This window comes from Tenebrio molitor, chromosome 7 (genome assembly GCF_963966145.1).
Source record: "Tenebrio molitor chromosome 7, icTenMoli1.1, whole genome shotgun sequence".
Taxonomy (NCBI): Eukaryota; Metazoa; Arthropoda; class Insecta; order Coleoptera; family Tenebrionidae; genus Tenebrio; species Tenebrio molitor.
The window spans coordinates 20,011,573-20,032,738 of record NC_091052.1 but is presented as its reverse complement, the minus strand read 5'-3'; the positions used below and the strand labels follow the sequence as shown (position 1 = coordinate 20,032,738).

The window sequence follows — 21,166 nt, the reverse complement described above, 5'->3', positions numbered from 1 at the left end:
CGTTAATTGAAAATAAAACAAGAATATAAAAAAGGACTTAAATTTTCTTTTGGAATACATAATAAACTAAACAACAACCTAATTCTGTTACAAATGCAGTGAAAACTTGCATTCATTAGAAGTGGTCGAAGATAATAATCCACAACTTATTCAGTGGAAAAATACACCATCAAGTTGAATTACCTACGTAATCAGTAAGGACATCGTTCTCGGTCGAAACATCTCCTGTTTCTAATTCCCACTCAAGATCATCTGATTCGTCACTCGAGCCTGTGTTGACGGTGAATTCCAATTCCCTTTCGTCTGCAATATTATCTAATTGATACATGTCCTCTTCTTGACGAAGTACATGACCTATCATGACCTATGCAATTTTGTCACTTTTGGGCTGTTACCTACCTCAGCCAGACCTTCATCAAAAAGTATTTTGAGATTCCTTTTACTTGGTGGCGATTTCACTGCATGAGTTTCTTCCATTTCCTTAATGGTTTGCCAAACTAATGTCAGACCAATTCCCGCTGCTTCAGACACCCGCTTTACCATTTCTGTTTTGGAGAGCGCTTCATTCTGCTCTCTAAATTTCGCGTAGATATTATGTATAATTATTTTATGACCACTACTAACTGGCTTTCCCCTCGATTTTTTTTTACGACAGAACCAGGTTGTTGTTCTGCCATTATGCTACACCAACATACTGAAATCGTGCACCAACAAACGACACTTTAACTTTGTGCACGAGAATTTGACGGTGACGCAAAAATTATGACATATTTCAAAAATAATGTCAGATTAGATATTTTTAAAAATAATTTGGTAATTATAGTTCAATGTAAATAAGGCTTGTCACGTGGTGCAAAATAGAGTAATCTGATTTGTCAATTTTAGTCCCTATCTCCCGCAACGCTTCGTTCTTAAAAAAAATAGACTATAAATGAGATCATTTATGTGATTCATCTAACAGAACTTCTCAAATGGCCGTATAGTTTTAACGTGAATCGAATTAGAAAATATACGTTTTTTGCTTCTACCATAAAACTGTTTTATGTGCCATAATGCGCTTTGAAGAGTTGCTCCTCAAATGACAAAATAATTTGAAATTTACCACCCAAAAAATAACATTCATAATCAAGACGGTAATCATGATGACAATAAAATATGGATTACAAAATTTTTTTGTGTGCAACCGTACGCGAAATGAGCACTTCGCGTGCCTTGAGCAGGCCGCGAAATTGAATTTCGCAGCCGTTGCCTTGACGACGGCCGTAAAAGTAAAAGTCATTTCAATATTTATTTATTTATTATCACAATTACAACATATCTATCTCTATATTTGCCGTGTGATCTTACAAAATCTGGATTGGGTGCAGTTAAAGTTTGATTTATGCCTGTTTTTGTGTCAGGAACGGCCGCTATTAGTACAGAATTTTCATCTGGTTTGAAGTTCCCGCCAATTTCAAATGGAGTGGTCGCTTCATGAATGACGAGTCGGTAAAAAAGATCCCAATTATCGATCTAGAAGAATTAGGTTAATTTTTAACCGGTCAAAAATGGAAATATCTAGTAACTAGTAACATATCCTGAATCCTGAATGGCATCAACAGACATTTTGGTTTATTTGTCTCTTCGCACGGCATCTGATATTTCCACGATTAAAATAACCTAAAAGGGAGCAGGTGATAACTTATCTTAACAGAATTTAACATTTACCTGCCACAATAAATAAATTCCAGTAAATAGGTAAGCCAATGCAACATTATCCGACACGGTTTTCACATTATTCTTGTTACATCAGTCTCAAAGTCACTGTAACATTTTTTATATTGCTGTTTCGATTTTTCAGGTTTCAAATGCGACACTGCACAATTTATAATATTTTTTTAACTATGGATTAGTACACGGAACAAGAGCTGCATATTTGCGGTATAATCTTACAAATTCTGGATTGGTGACAGTAAAAGTTCGTTTTATGCCAGTTTTTGTGTCAGGAACGGCCACTATTAATACAGAATGTTCATCCTTGGATAGACATTTTGGTTAGTTCGTCTCTTCGCATGGCTCCTGATATTCCCATGATTAAAATGACCTAAAAAAGGGCAGATTATACAGCAAATCGATCTGGTCTCGTGTCAATACCTTAGACTTTTTCGCCTGATAACCAACTGACTTTTTTTCAAAAAAGGTACCAATTTCAGAAACTTCGTAACACCAGTGCCATCCCGTATGTTCAGCGTGAACTTCAACATTGAATATGTGCTCCATAAAGTTGAACTTTTCACAGTTTTTGATTTTTCCATTAAATAAGCCAAAACAACATTCTCCGACACCGTTTTCACATTATTTTTATTACACCGCTCTTTAAAGTCATTGTAACACTTATCGTACTGCCGTTTGGACTTTTCTGGTATTAAATTGGACACTGCACAATCTGCAATATTTTTTAACTCCGGGGAAGTAGACGGAACAAAAACGTTGTAATTTTCTTGCGACATTTTTCCAATTTTTCTCAAAATGAATTGTTTTATTTATGTCGTTTCCATAGCGATATGGAGACATGTAGGCCGACTTTATTTTTATAGACAGTGAAGGAAATTTTACTTGTTCATTTTATAATTACAAATTTTCGGGTTGCACACAAAATGTTGTGTACACCTTGGCTACGAAATCCTTTGACGACCTCGAGATTGTCTTGTCTCGGCCGCAAAGCGGCCTTGACGACAATTTTTCTCTCGGTTCGTCAAAGTAGGATTTCGCAGCCTTGCTATACAAATAACTATTTTGAATTGATAGACAATGACGGCCAAAATTTTTTGGCCGCCATAGTACAACGTGATCAAGAATGACTGAGTCTGTTGGTAACAATGAAAATTTGAATGATTTTGGTACCACTGTAATCTAAACGCATTTCTGGTTGTCAGCTTTGACAGAGTTGACAGGCGAATTTGACGTTTACCATCAAAGGATAATTTTTGTATTAGCATAAACATACCTGACATAACCTAGGTATTTTCTTTAATGTCGTGTCAACTTAAAACATCCGAAACAGAAAAACACCAATATTTTTCAATTGTTTCATTGCCAACAGACTCAGTCATTGTTGATCATCCTGTATCTTCCTAAGGAATTCTGACTTAAGCCCTAAATAAACCGAACAAAGACCCTACTTAAAGAAATTTATTGTCATATTGTGCCTGTCAATCACTAGACGGTCTACGACAAATATTTTTAGTAGTACCCCAGGTAATTTTTTTCTCCGAGACCGCCTAGTGATTGACAGTTACAATATCACAATAAATGAATTTCTTTAAGTAGGGTCTTTGTTCGGATAAGAGCCAACTGCCATTTGAAAACAATGGTACTTCGCTCTTATCGCTCATCGCAGCTCCAACATAATCGTACCCTTAGGGCCGGTTTCACCAACGTAGTTAAATTTAACTACAGATTAAAATATACGAAAACATTGTTATAACAATAGGTAATGTAGTAACCCAGATATCGCCAGTCTTCCGCCAAAATTCAAACTTTTAAAATTTCAAACTAAACCCGCGAAATTGAACAACTTGGCCATGTCGTGATCATCATCGAAGCGGTAAAACCCCTACGTTGTGTGTTTTGTACAAAATGGGGGCAGACTAGGTCGGGATGCAAATGGCGGACTTGCAGGGTGGACAAACTTCGAAATAAAAATGCATAAATCGGTGGGAGGACGCCTGTATTTATTTTATGCGGACATGAATAAATACATTCTGTTTTTATCTACAGTGCTGATTGATACAAAACCCGATCACATGATAAATTAAACAACTTGGCGGTGCGACTTTACATGACATAACAAGAAAAATACATAATAACACAATAAATTTGTCTACCGACTTCTCGATGAGGGTAGAAAGTAATAGTTCCCTTTCTTTTTTTTTTTTTCTTTTTTGTCGGAAGGAAACTATACAACAAATAAAATAACAACGGTTGCTCAGAACCTAAAACCGTGAAACAAATGATAGTTATGTTATTACGAATAGACACTGTAAATGAGATGAGTAAAACCCCCAAAAATCATCCACAAACGACGGCGCACCATAATCCTTTCAATCTCTAAAGGCGGCCTTATACCGGCAACATTACTAAAAACTGTTGCAGGCAACATGTTGCCAATTGTTGCCTTGGTGTAAGGCCGCCTTGATGTTATACAACATGTTACCTTAGACTGCGCAACAAGGCTCAAGACTACAATGACAGACAATCTAATTCCCTAAATGACTATTACGCTACTCTGACTCTCAGCTTTTCGTGGTAGCACGCGGTCTCCGATCGCGGAGTTAACCTAGTTCACGCCCACCAGTCTCCTAATTTCTACCCTAGTGACGTCGGGTCAGGTCAGGTCAGGTCAGGTCGTCCAAGTCACTGCGACACCTAACTCGTTATGGGTGCAGTGTCCTCGACTTGTGTCCTCCGAATCGTCACTGTAGTGTCCACAGCTGATCAAACAGAGGCCTTCCACCGAGGGCGGTCGAGAAACTCTGCTGCCAGGATCACACGTCACGAAGGGACCCATGAGTGACTGCATGGGCTCCCCCACGTACGGTTCCTTTAGCAAGCGCCCGTTTTTCATTGCAACGTGGATAACTGCCCCCGCGTCGACATCTCTAACTTCGGCCAAACCAGTGCCCCGGTTTGCCTTATGGCAAATGGATGGCCGTTCCCGAAATGGACGCCCGTTTCCCTGTTTTCCATGACGGACGCAACCACGATCGGTTCAAAGTTTCTCCTTTCCTAACACCCCAAATTAAAATGGACTCGTCCGACCGATTCCGTCTATCGGATAACTTTATTGCGACGATAACCTCGAAACGACTTTACCCCGGAATTTTCCCACGTGCTCTATATTTAATTCTCCCGAGCTTATCGGAATAACAAAACGACATAACATACCTGCTAGACACTACTTGTTGTCGGTAAGATCATACCACCTGAATTCCAACGCGCAAAGCGTCGGCGACACACGAGGTTCGCACCTGTAAGCGACCAACCTGCGATTGGTGAATGTTTACGTAGCACGGCTCTGATTACATTGTGATAACTGATAATACACAAGAAAATGAACGACTAGAGATTAGTAACAGCGAAAACTACATTTTCAACTAAAACAATCAAAGCGATCGGTTTTAAACAAACACCACCGTTCACTTCGAGGGCTGAGAGTAGAGTATCGCGTCTTTCGTGTACCAAGACTACCAAGCGTACGTAATCAAATGTACCAACAGTGCCCGACAAAAGAACCAAAGAAGTAGTTCCTCTTGCGTCTGTTTCGGCGGCGGCAATTTGATTTCAAACTGGGGTATTACAGTAACTAAAGTAACGAAGCATTTTAACCTACAGTTGACCTTAACCGGCGTTGGTGTACAGCAGAACAGATTTCTGATGGCCAGCGGTGGGGGTTACTTTGCTCAGAGCTTGCTCCGCCCAACTTACAGACGATTGCTTAAAATAAGTTGACCCCACAGACAGTGGTGTAGTTAAACCTTTATTCAAACTAAAAATATCAAAGCTGGGAAAATACAAAATAAAGACGGTCGAATTTGACGTGTTTGACTGCGAATAACAGGTTTGATGTTATTTGATGGCATTTTTTACTATTTACAATGACTTATTCCACAAAATTTATATCTACACGAATGCTACACCTACACCACTGATCAGCTACGACCAGTCAGGATAGAGCAGCTGACTGCGCATCCCCACCGCTCGCCATCAGGAATCTGTTCTGCTGTACAGTGGCGAGCACGGAATTTCGCACACATTGGACATTTCACTGACATAATTTTATTAAAATGAGATACTGGCGGCAGTTTAGTGACAGTTTAGGTGAAACATCAGTCATGATCACATATAGTGAAATTTTTTTAATAAACAATTGTCAATGTCAAAATGAAGTAAAAAACCATACTGTACCACTCTAAAATTTGGACATATGGACCAGCTGTATAACAATTTGACACCAAATCATGGTTAAGGTTATGTTCACTTCACTTCCCGTACCTTTCTTCGGTAAATTCATTTTCAAAACAAATTTAATGAGAAATCAGAAGAAACCTTTTCGAATTTGAAATAAATGCTCGCTCGTTAGGGCGCAGGCTCAGTTACATAAAAAAATGTTGACACTCAATGTGACCAATCGTATTATCATGAAAATCACAGTTTGGCTCATACCAACAAGACAACGTTTTGACAATTGTTTATTAAAAAAAATCAACTATATATCATGATTGATTATAATGACAATAAAGCTTAGACTAGATAGTTTTTTTTAATGACATACAAATTGGTGTGCGAAATTCCGTGCTCCACACTGTACAATTATGATGAGCGATAAGAGCGAGCCGCCATTTGAAAACAATGATACTTCGCTCTTATCACTTATCGCAGCTCCAACATAAATGTACCCTAAAGGCGGCGATACACGCTGCCAGTAACTCGTATGTATAGTTGATTTCATAGTTATAAATGTTCATCAAGTGAGCTGTGGATGTGTAAAAGTACCTTTAGTTTAGTTACATTACAAAAGTCACATTTATGACAGATCCATTATAGGTTATGTCCAATAAATCTTTACTGGGTAAAAATACAAAGACAAAAACAAATAAAAATTACTTTAATTTAATCAGCAAAAAAACGTAACACTGATTTTAAAATCAGCAATGTTAAAACGGACAACAAAAGTAACAAATCATAATCAAGGTAAATTTTCACTTTCTGTATCTTCTACAATCATAAAAGTAACTTCTTCACCATATGATTCAGAATCTACACTTGTTCGTAAGTTGGATGTTGAAGGTTCATCCAGGTCGGTTGATCTGAAGAATCAGAATTCAAGTTTATTATAAAGGATGGAATATCATCAACGTCATGTACACCCATGTATTTGTGCTAATCATTTTTGACTTCTTGTTCTGTGTGCTTGATACTGTAGTTTCAATTTGGTTGTAGGTCGTAAAATTTTATTGGATATTATGAGCGATTAACGGGGACAATGGTTGGGTTTGAAAAGGTTGGGAAGCGGCGCGTGCCGTTTGCCGTACAATGCAAATATACCAAATGTACAGTCGATGGACAAATAAAACTGGGACAAAAATGACAATCACATAAGTCAAAATTTACAAATTTGCATCGTTTAAATACGGCTTTGTCACAAATAGGTTAACTTTCGTATGACATATTCTATAGATACTGACAAATATATGGTCTGATTTACATAGATTACATTTTAAGTGTCCCAGTTTTATTTGTCCACCGACCGTACAATACAACCCTGCTTAAAATATTACCTGCTAGTGGTAAACTAGGATTTATAAGCCCCGCAAGATCTTTAACTTAAAGTACCATAAAATTTTACGACCTACAACCAAATTGAAACTACAGTACAATTTTACCACTTTTGTTTGAGAGCTTCTCGCCACACTTTTTTAACTCTATCGCTAGAGTCAAGTTGTGATGGGATATGTTTGTTACACGAGTAATAATCCTTACAGTCAGCCCATGCCAATTCGATGGTAGCTCGGTGGCCGCATGATTTCTTTTAAAAGAGCTTGCTTCAGAAGACGTTCCAGACTATCGAAACTGTAAGAGAATGTCTTCAACATGCTTTAACATTTTTTTACAAAAAATATCTAATTTTTGTTATTTCTTAATTATTACCTATTACATATGTTGATCTTATATTTTTAATTTTATTTTTAATCTTGGTTCTTGAATCCTGGTTCAATTTAGAAGCCATTTTCATTCACAAAACTTCCGCAAACCAATGAAAAGAAGCTGCAAACATCTCTACAAACGATGGCACACCATAATCTTTTCTAATCGTTAAATTTTATACAACATGACATAAGAATCAATAAACAACACTCAAATTTACAATAATTAAGGCCCTAACTGAATACTACGCTCTCTCTCGCTCGCAGCCCTCATCTCCCCCGATAACACGCGGCACCTCCCCCGAACGTGACGTAATTCTAGTTGTCGCCCCCCGATCTCTTACTTCTAAACTCCCACCACATTCACCCCAAATCCCTACGTCACCCAGCCTAGCTCCCCAACTTGGTTGAGAACGACATTCTTCCGGGTAGTACGTCATGGAGAAGCCCCGAGATAACAGCTCCAGTTGGGTCTCTTCGGCTCGCCTCACTTATTTCCCATCCCCAATGGCGACCTATCCCCGCATCGACAATCTAACTTCCCACGTTGTTGAGGACGATACTCTTGAAGAAACTCCGAGATGACAGCGACGGCAACCCCAGAGGGTACCGTTGGCTCGCCTCGCTTATTTCCCCAATTGTTGTTATTTGCCCTACTTTGACAACCTACTTCCGGCCAAACACGTGCTCATAGTTTTTTTTTTCGGCAAATGGATGGCCGTTCGTGAAATGGACCCTAGTCAATTTCGTCCTCACGCGGTCCTGACCATCTTTTTTTTTTCTCTACCAACATAAGCAATGAAAATAAAACCCGCGAAAATTCAAAAGAATGGCCAAGAGATCGTACCTCGTTAATTTCCCTACATTTAGAACTCTAGGAAAATGGTGAGCTCTGGCCATTCCCCTAGACCCCCGAATGAGGCTTAAAACCTCTCTTGAAAATACAAACAAATCCGAAGTGACCACGTGAACGGGACAGTTATTGTAAGTTGAGCAAACCTGATTTCATAAACAACACAATTCAAAATTCAGGAAAAACAGAAGGGTCATGTACATTACAAATAAAGCAGTTACTTCGGACCGTTCGAGCGGGAGCGGGCACTAGACGAGAACTTTAGCAGGTTTTTTTTTCAAGTCAATCTACAATGTGCAGCAGATACGCTATAGAAGGAGCGAGTGGCTTTGTGCGGTCCGGTGGTCTGTGGCACCTATCCTTACGACTTTAATATTTCCCGCCTACCCGTGATTTAGTGCTAAGGGAAAAGTCCTAACTCCTAACTGCTTTACGTTAAGTCAACAAATTGAGGTACTCTAAGTTCATCGGTTGAAGTGAACTTGACTTTTCCAAAGCAAAAGAAAAACAAAACGCGCTTGTGACACAGACTCAGGGAAAATACACCTGATCACATTTCCGGAACTGTGCCATGGAGCTCGGGTATAACCCAGCATTCAACAAGTCCTGCCAAGTGTTAGGTTTTTGGGTCTCCCTTGGGGTGCAAATTTTATGAGGGCCGCGAGGTCGTGTTCAACGCTGGAAGGTTAGAGGAAACAAAACCCCTCAACAGAGAGAGACCCTCGCGGTAAGGTCAAGAATTTACATTTAGAGCAAACTGGAAAAAGCAAACAAAAAAAGAAACGCGACAAATATTTGTTGACAGAGCTATCTAAGAACACTTTCAATTTGGGATGGAAAAGTGGTAACAACCAATAACACATACATAAAAATTAAAAAAAAAACACAGTCCGGTCGACCCTAGCTTTGTTGCCGGTTCATCGACAAGGGGGCGCCCTGAATAATATGGAGGGCGCCCCGGGACTAAGCGGTGGAAATAACTAAATGAAGTAGATCCCTAGCTAAGGAAAAACCCACGGAGACACCTGAAATATAAATACAATTGGCTGCTACCGGGATGGAAAGTGGAAACTTTGAAATTTTTAAAGTGTTGAGCAATAACGAGGTACTTATTACACCAAAAGCGTCACTCGGAATAATTAAAAGGGGATCAAAAATGAGGGAGTGCGCTTATAAACAGTGAAAGCCACAGACCCACGCTAAAACTTGGTGCCCTTTTTCTTTTAGGAACGTTAGTGAATTGTTACACCTGAGTTTACAAAAAACGTGATCCGTACGATTTTATAAAATTTGCAAAGCTAGAACCAAGCTGCCTTACGCTCCTTCGCAAGCTTATAAATGTTAAAAACGTAATACATGAGGATAGTCGAGATAATTGTGGATTTTGTAAAACATGGCGGAAACATCACAAACCCACGTGCGACCGATTTGTGTTATATTATTGTTAAACTACATTTCGCGCGAAACAGAAATAATTTTAGTACCTACCCCAAACACATACCTAGTTCACAAACAGAAGCTGGACAGCAACATTTAGCACAGTTCAATAATTAAAAAAAAAAACAACTAAAAACGCACAATTTGAACACAGAAAAATACACCGTACTTCTGCACTACTCTGCAGTCAAGACCAAAGTGTCACCAAAAAAACATGGCCGTTCATCCCCTGTCGACTTTCACCCCCGCCCCTAGTGGTCGCTAATGGTACCGACATCGGTACTACCCGTGGAGGGAGAAAAGACTGGAGATGGCACTAATTCAAATAAGTGTACCGGCCCGCGAAAACTACAGAGTCATAAAAGGTTTCTGAATATAGACGCTAGGCCAATGGCTTCCTTCGCCTTCCTTCTAGGCGCATTGTGCTTCTTTATCTAGCGCATTGTGGACTGGGTCATAAAAGGTTGTTGCACGTGCTTTAGGAGGGTGCGGATTTTTAACATGGGAAGCATAGGAAATGCCATCTCCAGTCTTTTCTCCCTCCACGGTACTACCATAGCTTTTATTGGCGGTTAGTTTGAATTCAAAAGCGGGTACCTATCTCAACGCACAGATTTGGATGACTCAACGTGTTCTCCTTAAAGTGTGCGGACTCTAGCCAGATTCCTTACCCTTTAGTTATACGCGACCTCGACACGACCTTGAAACACAACAAGAGAAAAACAAGTGCATTTGCACAAAGTTCAAGTTAGTGGTTTATGCAAGTGGTGGGAAATGATGTAGGAGGACGCCCTAAGGGTGTTTGGCCAGAAAAAACGCGAAAATTCGACCGGAGCCAAAGTGAACAATTACGTTAGAGAACTAACCACTAACCAGCACCACAGATAACGTAAAGATTATAGTGGACTAGAGATGGTCACAAACGCCTGGAGATAATGAGACGACACCAAGACACAGTAAGAAAATCTTCAACTCCATGAAATTGCGACATAATGCAATACAATTTGTCATCGTCATCAAGTCGACGTGGATGTTGACGTGGAAGATGATGCGAAAACACCCTCACCCCTTCCGGCCCAAGTGGTGGAAAACACGGTGGTGTGATAGTTGATATGACCATAAATGGTCATATCCCTGGCCTGGCAACATTTTTGTGTACGTGGCCACGGTGGTGAAATATTGGGGATGGGGGTAGTATACCTATAAGCTAAAAATGTTAAGAAGGGAGACATTCTCTCTTCGCCATTGTACAAGCATAACGTGAAGTTACGTGTGTTTATTGTATTCTACCAGATTTATTTTAAAAGTTAATAAATCGTTACTAAGATTTTCCATCTCGTTTAATTGTTCTTACAATAGGACGACACAAAAAGGCACAAATGGCAGAAACTAGGTAATCTTGACCAGATTTTGAGTCTTAACTCTTGAGAATGAGAACGACCAAGGAAGTTTAAAGTAGAGAGCGAGCGTTTCCTTTTCAAAAATGGCATCTCAAATCAAAATATCCCCTCTACTACCAATGATCCTATCCTAACATTATAATGGAGACGTTATAAGACAACCGGATCTGTCTACGACTTTGAAACTTTCCTTAAGGCGGTGCTTTAAGGCGGATGTTGCCGCGGTGTACAGAGAATATGTCAGGCGAGTTAGCAATGACATCAAAACAGATCCAAAGAAATTCTGGTCATTCCTGAATTCCAAGAATAACTCCAGCTCTATTCCTGCTTCCATGGTTTATAACAATGCTACTATAACGGATCCTCAAATCATAGTTGATAGTGTAATGATTTGAATACATTACCTTTTCCGCCAAATATTCGAACCTGCGCAAAACGGTAACAAAGGTGGTCGTGATCGTCATCGAGTCGGAGGAGCCCTACGTTGTGTTTTTCTTTTGGCGGAAAAAGGTTCGGAATGCAAACGGTGAGGGTTCCAGTTGGAAGAGTGCCGCAAATAAAATACAGATGTGAGGGACGCAAAATACCTTTTATTAAAAATGTCTGTAATAACTTTGATGACAAAAAAATGAAACGAATCCAAAAAAAGACAGGAACTAAGTTTGACGAAGTACAAGAAATTAACTAGTTGAGCACATCACAAAGATAAACGACAAGATGAATGCAACAATATTTAAAATAACAGGAAACGTGTACATAACAGACAAAATGAGAGGTTAAAGCTTGCAAAACAAGTGAACAAATTATGGTGCAGTTATTACAGACAGGGACGGATGAAAAACCCTCTTCAAAAACCGTATCCCAGGTATTACTCATATTTTACAATTCGATTAATGACAAAAACAATGTTTAACTCGGAACTACGCGGTCAAGGTACGCCAACGGGAGCTTAGAGCTGTAGGTAACAAACTTTCGGCCGCGAGGGGACTCAGAAGAATAATCTGAGTCATCTTGAAATCAAGCGACGTTTATAGATATTCGGGGTATTAATGAACGTCAGACTATTTCACCGACCAAGCAAGAGTGACAGAGCGTTTCGGGGTCGTACGATTAGCATTCCTAGACCGCATCCGCAAAGACCTAGGTCCGCTGTCCCCAACCAACCGTTTCCGGACAAAACCCCGAAGTCTCTATAACCTCGACGGAAGCTTCACGAAAACACCCCGCCGCCGCATAAGCGAAGACTTAGGTCCGCCCCCGCTAACGACTCTAAATAACCGTAGCTTCCACAGAAATTTACTAAACAACCCCACGACTTGCTGATTGTCACCTCACTCTCATAGGGGCGCACTTACAACATTTTATTTTAACCTTTCCGAAATCTAGCAACAATACAAAGAAAAACCGGAGTTTAATTCAATCGAACAAAGCGTAACATTTAAACGATGAGAAAATTCAGCAAAACAAAGCGCAACATAAAACAATGATAAATAAGCAAAACAAAACGCAACATTAAATCATGCGCAAATAAAAGGGGACAAAACGCGAAGTAAAATAACGATAAAATAAAAACGCTTTAAATGTCACAAATATCGGTAAGCAGCATAAATAACGAATACAACGCTGGTAATGTTAAACAGAAAGAAAATGGCGGGTCGAGTGTCGTTAGAAAATGCTAGTGAAAAAAAAAAACAAAATGGACGCACGCGGTTCGGACGACGGCTTCTAATTTCCGAAATTACAAGATTGCAAAAAAAATGAACCTCCCGGGAGAAACTTAGGGATAACGCTTAAAATTAACAAATGGGTGCTTCTTAAAGAAACAGCATGCAACAAAATGAAATCTACAACATACCCTTACCACGTGGTCCTGGTCCCAATAACCAAAAACAAAAAGGCAACGAACGTGGGATAAATTACCCAGGTGGATTAAAATGTCGGATTCCTCACGGGGACACAAAATATCTACTCGGGACGGTAGTGAAATTGATTCAGATTTAACTTACAAATTTTTGGAATATCGATCGCTCTGCGTACGGTGTGTTCGTTTCGAAAAACCAAACAAAAGTGACCTACCCCCATCAACCACCCGCGCAAGCCCGTTTTACCCCCGCTAAATTTCCGCTTTTCAACAGAGTTGCCAACTCCCCAGGATTGCCAACCCCATCCCTTAGTTCCTAACCCAGCAGCTAGAACCTTCACATTTGGCGCGCTCTCGCGGCGGTACCGGGAATTTAAAATTTAAATTTTAAACTGGGTCACTACAATAGCTTTGCTGATCATTTCTCAAAATCTTTTACGAGGGATGCCGCCAGCACTCTCCCATCTGCTTCTCTTCCGTATGATAATCTTACTCTGACGAGAGTTTCAGACGATGATGTACTTAAAGCCATAAAATGCCTTAAACCTAACATGACTAGTGGACCTGATGAGATACCAAGCCTTGTGATAAGGGATTGTGCGGCGGTCTTCGCCGATCCTTTGTGTTTCCTATTCAACCTAATATTAAATACTAGTTGTTATCCTATGAGATGGAAGACTTCGGCGGTGCACCCCATTCACAAAAAGGATGACAGATCGGAGATTACCAACTACAGGTCTATTGCCTTAATCAGTAACTTTGCGAAGGTCTTTGAATATGTCCTGTATACCTAATTCCTCACTCCATTAGGTCTCTCACAAGCTATCTCCGAATCAGCATGGCTTCACAAAGTGTCGGTCCACCGAGACGAACTTGGTGTCGATCAGTCAGTATCTATCTGATGCGTTAGATAACCATTCCCAAGTGGATGTAGTTTACACGGATCTCTCTAAGGCCTTCGACAGGATTGATCATGGTCTTTTGTTGATTAAATTGGAGTCATCGGTTTTTCGGATAGTCTTGTGGAGCTAATAAGGTCTTATTTAAGCGATCGATTTATGTACGTGGGAGTGAGTGGGTATGCGTCTAAGTCCTTTAAGCAGGAGTCTGGCGTTCCGCAGGGTTCGGTTTTGGGTCCGCTGTTTTTTAATATCTTCATAAACGATCTGGCGGACGATCTGGACGTACCGCACCTCTTGTTTGCTGATGACATGAAGATTTACCTTACGATAGACTCGATTGATGATGCTCTTCGACTTCAGGACTGTATTGAGGAGATCTCTAGAAGGTGTAAGTTAAATAACCTTATTCTCAACCATCTTAAGTGTAGCATAGTCTCATTCACAAGGAAGACCAAGCCTCTCTTATTTGACTATAAAATCAACGGCTCCATTCTTACAAGACGTGAGTCAATTAGAGATCTGGGTGTCATCTTCGATTCCAAACTATTCTTCGGCGAACACATTCGGACCATTGCGGGGACTGCCTTCAGGGCACTGGGTTTTGTTTTGCGTGCTGGCAGGGAATTCTCTGATGTCGCGACCCTGATGCTTCTGTACATCACCTATGTGAGATCCCGGCTCGAGTATGCTTCCCTTGTGTGTTCACTCTTCTCTTCTGGAGCGAGAGCAACGCAGATTCCTGAAGAATGTAGTCTTCATGTTGAATGGTGCATATCCGCCTCGTGGGTGTCCACAAGGTCTCCTGCTCGGTGAGGTTGGTCTGCAGTCTCTGCTTGATAGACGCATGGAGCATTCGGTGATCTTTTTGTTCAAATTGTTCAGAGGGCTGCAGGAATGTCCTCACGTTCTGGAGAGGATCAGTTTGAGGGTTAGCCGGTCGGGATCTAGGGTAAGGAGTGTTTTCTACATCGGTCAGCGCCACACGGACATCGGGCTCAAGTCACCCGTCACTCGAATGCTGCAAAATTACCAGAGTGTCGACGCCCACATCGATATTTTTTGTTGCAGCATTTCGCAAATCAAAAAATTCTTCTCCATCTCCTCGTGAATCAGGGCGATCCTACTCAGATGAGTGCTCGGTAGTTGTAGCCTGGGTGTTGGGATGCTCTCTGTGTAATGGTTGTTGTGTTGTGATTGTGTTTTGTGTATCATTTTCTTTTTGGCAGGGCTTCTAATCGGGCGTCAAGCCTGTTAGCCGTCAACAATAATAATAATAATAATAATTACATTCCTAACTTCGCAAGAGCCGCGTGCGTCGCTGCTTTGAATTCAAACTGAGATATTACAATTTTTAGCTCAATTTTATAAATCATTCCATATTAAACCAATCAATCATCGCAAGAAACCCGATAGTTCATCCTACGATAGTTGAAATAGTCATTTATACATCAAGTGCACAAAATAAGGTTACCGAATTTTCATTCGCCCAATTCGTCTGGAAACACACAAACACATCACAAATTTTAATTATTTTATTTGACCAACAACGCTTTAGTTTATTTTATATTAATGACATTTAAACTTTAATAGCTGTTTATTATACAAGTGTCTTATAAGGCAAATAAGTCACAAAAGAAATGTTTAGCCACGAGAGCTTGCTCGAGTTAGCTAATAATGTTTCTTGAGTAACTTATTTGCTGTTAAGGCACAAGTGTAATATATAGTTTTATCCAACACCTCCTTCTGTAACAGTTCTTATTCTTTTTGACGTTCAATAAACTCTCTAAACTCATTAATTATAAGAACAGTTTAATTATGGGTTCATAAGTCCACTAGTGTTTTATAGACGTCATAAGATATTCAATCAAAATCGGCATTATTATGACTTCATAATAAACAGGTGTTGGATAAAAAAAATTAAATGTCAATCCTGCAAATACCTATTAAAAAATGTTTAACTTCAGTGCAGTTAGCAACATTTATCAATTCGCATGACAATTTCACAAAGGTATTCAATACATGTAAAGGGTGTTTTTTTTTTAATTCTGCGTTGAAGTAGGCGTTGGAGACTCGATTGAGATCGCACCACTTCTGTAAAAGCGTAAGATTTAACAGCTGATACATAATCCGTAACCTGCATAGTGCTTTCACAATCGACAGTTCAACGCCTACTTCGACGCCAAATTAAAAAAAAACACCCGTTATAGTTTAAAATATAATATCAAACTTAGTAAATATAGTATTTATTAAGAACAATATGGAATTAATTTTCAGAAAATAAATTATATAAAGACAAAATATCCCTATTGAAAAAATATTTGAAATATATAAATTTCTATCACAAGTTATAAAATAAAATTTGCATAAATATTTCCCTACTTCAGTCAATGTAATTCTATTCAAAATTGTTCTCATATTGCTTATTTTTCAAAATTACAATAAATAACGTTCACAACAAATATGTAACCACCATTACAATTGTCACAAATCAAATTTTATATCACCTAGTTTTTGTGCGTTTACTAGTGAGAACAGGTACATTTCATACTTACAACAGGACATTCTGAAATGTTACTCTATACTTCAAATTTTACAAATCATCTAAAACTTAAACTGTTCTTTACATGCTTGTAGGAGCTAATGCACGGCAGTTGGGACAAGTTTTATTCATATCGAACCATGCTTTAACACACTCAGTGTGGAAAAGATGATTGCAAGGAAGAGATATAGCTGATGAGGGTGCATCCTTTGGCAAAGACAATGCAGAGCTATGTACCGATTCCATGCAAATTGAACAAGTGTCATCTTTAGCCACCTTCCTTTTCCGAGTACTTGAAAAAAGGTTATGATCAATACAAATTTAATTGTTCAGTAAAAACAAATACTTGTTATCATCACTTGACTTATATTGAAGTTCATTATTATAGTTGTAAATGTTATAAGTGTGTGGATTATCATAAAAGTATGCTTCTCTATTTTTATAAAAGTGATAAGCTATAACTCCAACACTGACAAGAGCCATCGCAAAGAATGAAAATCCTTGGAAAACCATTGTGCTGTAAAAAAAATTTTGTCACAACTAACTTACATAAAGAATTTTCAATAGCTGACATATGTGATATTTTACGTTTCCACTAGCACATTTTTAATTAGGATTATTTATGTACTTACGTAAGATAATGAGAGGTTAAGTATAAATTTTATTAAATTTAATTTCTTAGGATGATCCTGTAATACTGTGGATGCGTAGCTAATATTTTAGACGAACATTTTTTAAATAATGTAGGTCGTTTTAGTTTACTAAAGTTTCTGTTGATAAACTGTTGTCAAAATAAAACTGACAAATTACAAACACCAACATGGGTTCATGGAAACCACCATAAACCACAGATGGATGGAAACTACTGCCATAGATAAACTACTGCTGAAAGATACTGAAACCAGTGAAACCTGTGACTGAAACCCCAACTGAAACTAGAGAGAAAAAAATTCCGCTCATGAAATTACATAAAACATAAAATAGATGTCGCTGTATGCGGCGAAAGAACGTGAAGTTGGTAGTTTATTTGAATTAACAAATTAACTGAGCGGAAATGAAGATTAAAGCTGTAAGGCTGCCGTAGGTGAACGGTACTGTCTTCTTATAAATCGATCAGATTTGTCACGGATTTGTTTGAAAACGTTTTCCCTTTAATAATTTCATTAGTAAACTCCATCCATTTTCAATATACACAACTAAATCTAGTGATTTTAGTAACTTTTGTGGTGTAATAGGATACAACTTTTTTCTACTGTAAATGCAATGTCACAGATAATAATTCAGGTTATGTGTATTTTGAAGAGGTTATAATGTACAATTGTCATTTTTAACAAATCTCTAATCGAGTCCCTCAATCAAGCAAAGTAAACTAGTTTTGAATATTTTACTTAAAATATGGTATCTACAGGTTAATATTAAATACCGGCATTGAAACCAGCAAGTAGGTGTACCTTAATAAACATAAACAGATTTTAACGAAAAGATTTCAGAGCAGGACACAAAGTGGAAGCATGATACATTCATAATAAATAGTGCTCAGGAGCAAACCCTCTCAAGTCAAGCCTGAAGCCCGGCGGTCTTGTAATTAAAAAAAGCGCACAACGGCGCAAATATTTCTTCACTATTCCATCGTGCGTCGTTTCCATTCTGTGCCTGTGCCTCCGATCCAGAAATTACTCCGTATTTTTCCTTCAGATATCTGTAGGAGATTGAAGCTAACATTTTAAATAGATCAATTTAAATTAAAAATGGAATTATCAACTTACGGCAAAAATTTCCCCAACGATTCAGTAAACTGGCATCCTCCCCAACTTTGGACCATTTACTTCCCAAATGTTTTTAAAACACCGGTGAACACTTTGTTTTATCTCTAAATTGAGGCATTTTCTCTTTATAACACTGCCTGTGGCCTCCACGATATCGCTACTTAATCGTATTTTTTTCAATAATTATAATCTGACAGTGTCAAATTTTTTGACAAATTCAAAACGCCCGCTTTGAATGTTCAATATTAGAAAAAATAAAACACTTTCATTGCAATACAAAAAAAGAAAATTCCCTAACAGTAATGTATATTGAAAATGGATGGAGTTTAGGATCTGACTCGGCATTTGATTTGGATTTTGATGCAGGTAATAATGACTCAGAATTTTCTAATTAAATTATGGAAGTTGAATAGTTTTGTTCTTTTTTGTCATGGACGATGTAAGGCTTAATAAGTAGGTACAACGTGATCAAGAATGACTGAGTCTGTTGGTAGGAATGAAAATTTGAATGATTTTGGTACCACTGTAATCTAAACGTATTTCCGGTTGTCAGCTTTGACAGAATTGACAGGAGAATTTGACGTTTACCATCAAAGGGTCATTTTTGTAATAGCATAAACGTACCCGACATAACCAAATTTTTTTTAAATGTTGTGTCAAATTAAAACATTTGGTCAGTGCCAATTACGAAACAGAAAAACACCAATATTTTTCAATTGTTTCATTGCCAACAGACTCAGTCATTGTTGATCACGCTGTATAAGATATATACAAGATTTTATACAATCTAGTTCTAGAAATGTTTTGGTTAGAATGAAAAATTCATTGAGAAGTTACTAAAAATGTGTGTTTTGTTCTATTGCAAACTAGTAAAACTGACAACAATGCACTAGACAATGACGCACTTTATAACCTCAAACTTAGAAAAACATAACCTAATTTCCTAATTCAACAGACAGCTTTACTGCCAACTTAAATGCACTTTTTCCATAGCCTCCCCTTATGCCAAAACATCGTGAATGGTATACAGGTTGTTTGCGAAGTTGAAGCGTTCCTTTTAACATGCGATAGTATGCGTTGTTCTAGGTTTTAGCCAAAATCACCTTAGGAAAATGTGTACGGCAATTCGGCAATGAAGATGCTTGACATAAATGTTAGAATACTAAAAATGTTCACTTACGCTATAACAAATAGATCCGGCGCGAAATTTAAAAAATGGAAAGAGCAGGTTTACACGTGATGTTTTATTATTATTCTGCATGTTTGCACTTAGGAAAGACGAAAGAAAACTTCAGTACAGTAGGAGTAATATATTAGGTTTTATTAATACAGGGTATTTCACGAGTGATAATGTGCCCGACGGAATAAAAAATGCAACCCACAATACATTTTCGAATTTCCGAAAAAGCTGGCTGTTCAAATTAAAATACCCAGCTTTTTTCGGAAATGGCTAAACACAAGCAAGAGATTATTTAATATGTATTCCTATTTAATGCATGAACAAAAATTACCTCTGTATCATTTTCGATGTTTGTAATGTCACTTAAAGTGTTCATAATGCTAGATTCTTGAGGCACGCACTCACTTCACAAATTTAAAAAAATCAACAAAAAATCGCAACGGAACAGATCAAAACAGCAACACGATCAAAACGAATAACTTTTATTCACAATCGGTTATTAACGTACAGCTTTTCTAACTTCTTATAGGTTAGAAAGTGAGCGATTACTCGTGTACATATCAACCGGTTAGTAATGGTGAAAAAAGGAGTCAGTACAGTAATGAGTCGTAAGCGGTAAGTAATGAAACCCATAACTGACCTGTGGTGGCGCTACTGTCGCACCAATCGCGAAAATCTCTGTACGTTTTTCTGGTATCGTAATTTGCTTTTTTCAGGTAAGAGATTGAGTGTTAATTTGTGTGCGGATTCCCGCAATTCTGGGGAGGGTACACTCTATTTCACTATCGCACATTTTGTTTGTTAAAAAATGTGAGCAAATGTCAATTTCGTTTGACTTTTGTGAACTAAAATTTAATACAATCTCAATCGTGCGCGCCTACTAAGTTTTAATATTTTGCCGAAATAAACGATAATATTACGGAGGTTGGTTTTTATTTATTTTTTATTATTATACCTAATGTTGCTTGTTTTGTTAAATGATTGATTGTGAATAAAATAGTATACAAACCTCGACGAAAGTCCATTCCTGCGTCTCGAGAACTAGTTCACCTCGAGGGCAAGCCTCTCGGTAAACTATTGTTCTCTCGACAGTAATGGAACACTTTCCTCCTCGGTATGTAATATACTATTAAAACCAGAGAATCGCAAAACAAAGCTCTAAAGATGAAAAATCGCAAATCTAAATCCTTAAACCACTTGGCAGAACTGACAATTTCAAATTTGAAATGTCATATAATTTATTTTTTTCACTACTAGTCTTAGAAGGCGTCATTATTGACTCTCAAACTGAACCCAGAAGTAGAATTTCTCTCCTACTAGTATATGACTATCCCACCTCCACCCGGCGGCACGGCAATTTTGCCGGAGTACATACACTATTACGGATATTACTATCAAGTAATAGTGCAGTGCTTATCAACATAATTACCGGCGTCTCGCCTCCGCATTTTGACTTTGTTGTGTATTATGTTCTGTGTCAATGTTAAGGAACTTCTTCCTCACGATGTGACATGAGTATAATAATATACCTTTTTGAATTTCA

The 21,166-nt window shown here is 38.3% G+C and overlaps 2 long non-coding RNA genes across 2 annotated transcripts; both read right to left on the bottom strand.

The window, feature by feature from the left end:
* Nucleotides 1-42: 42 nt before the first annotated feature.
* Nucleotides 43-2,273, bottom strand: LOC138134575 (uncharacterized). The gene is made up of 5 exons (XR_011160770.1): nt 2,134-2,273; nt 1,708-2,083; nt 1,566-1,659; nt 400-1,512; nt 43-303 (listed from the first exon to the last, which is right to left on the bottom strand). It is a non-coding gene; the product is annotated as an uncharacterized lncRNA (long non-coding RNA).
* A 13,383-nt stretch (nt 2,274-15,656) lies between these two features.
* Nucleotides 15,657-17,594, bottom strand: LOC138134878 (uncharacterized). Its single transcript, XR_011160833.1, has 3 exons — nt 17,310-17,594; nt 17,024-17,194; nt 15,657-16,969 (listed from the first exon to the last, which is right to left on the bottom strand). It is a non-coding gene; the product is annotated as an uncharacterized lncRNA (long non-coding RNA).
* Between the last annotated feature and the right edge of the window lie 3,572 nt (nt 17,595-21,166).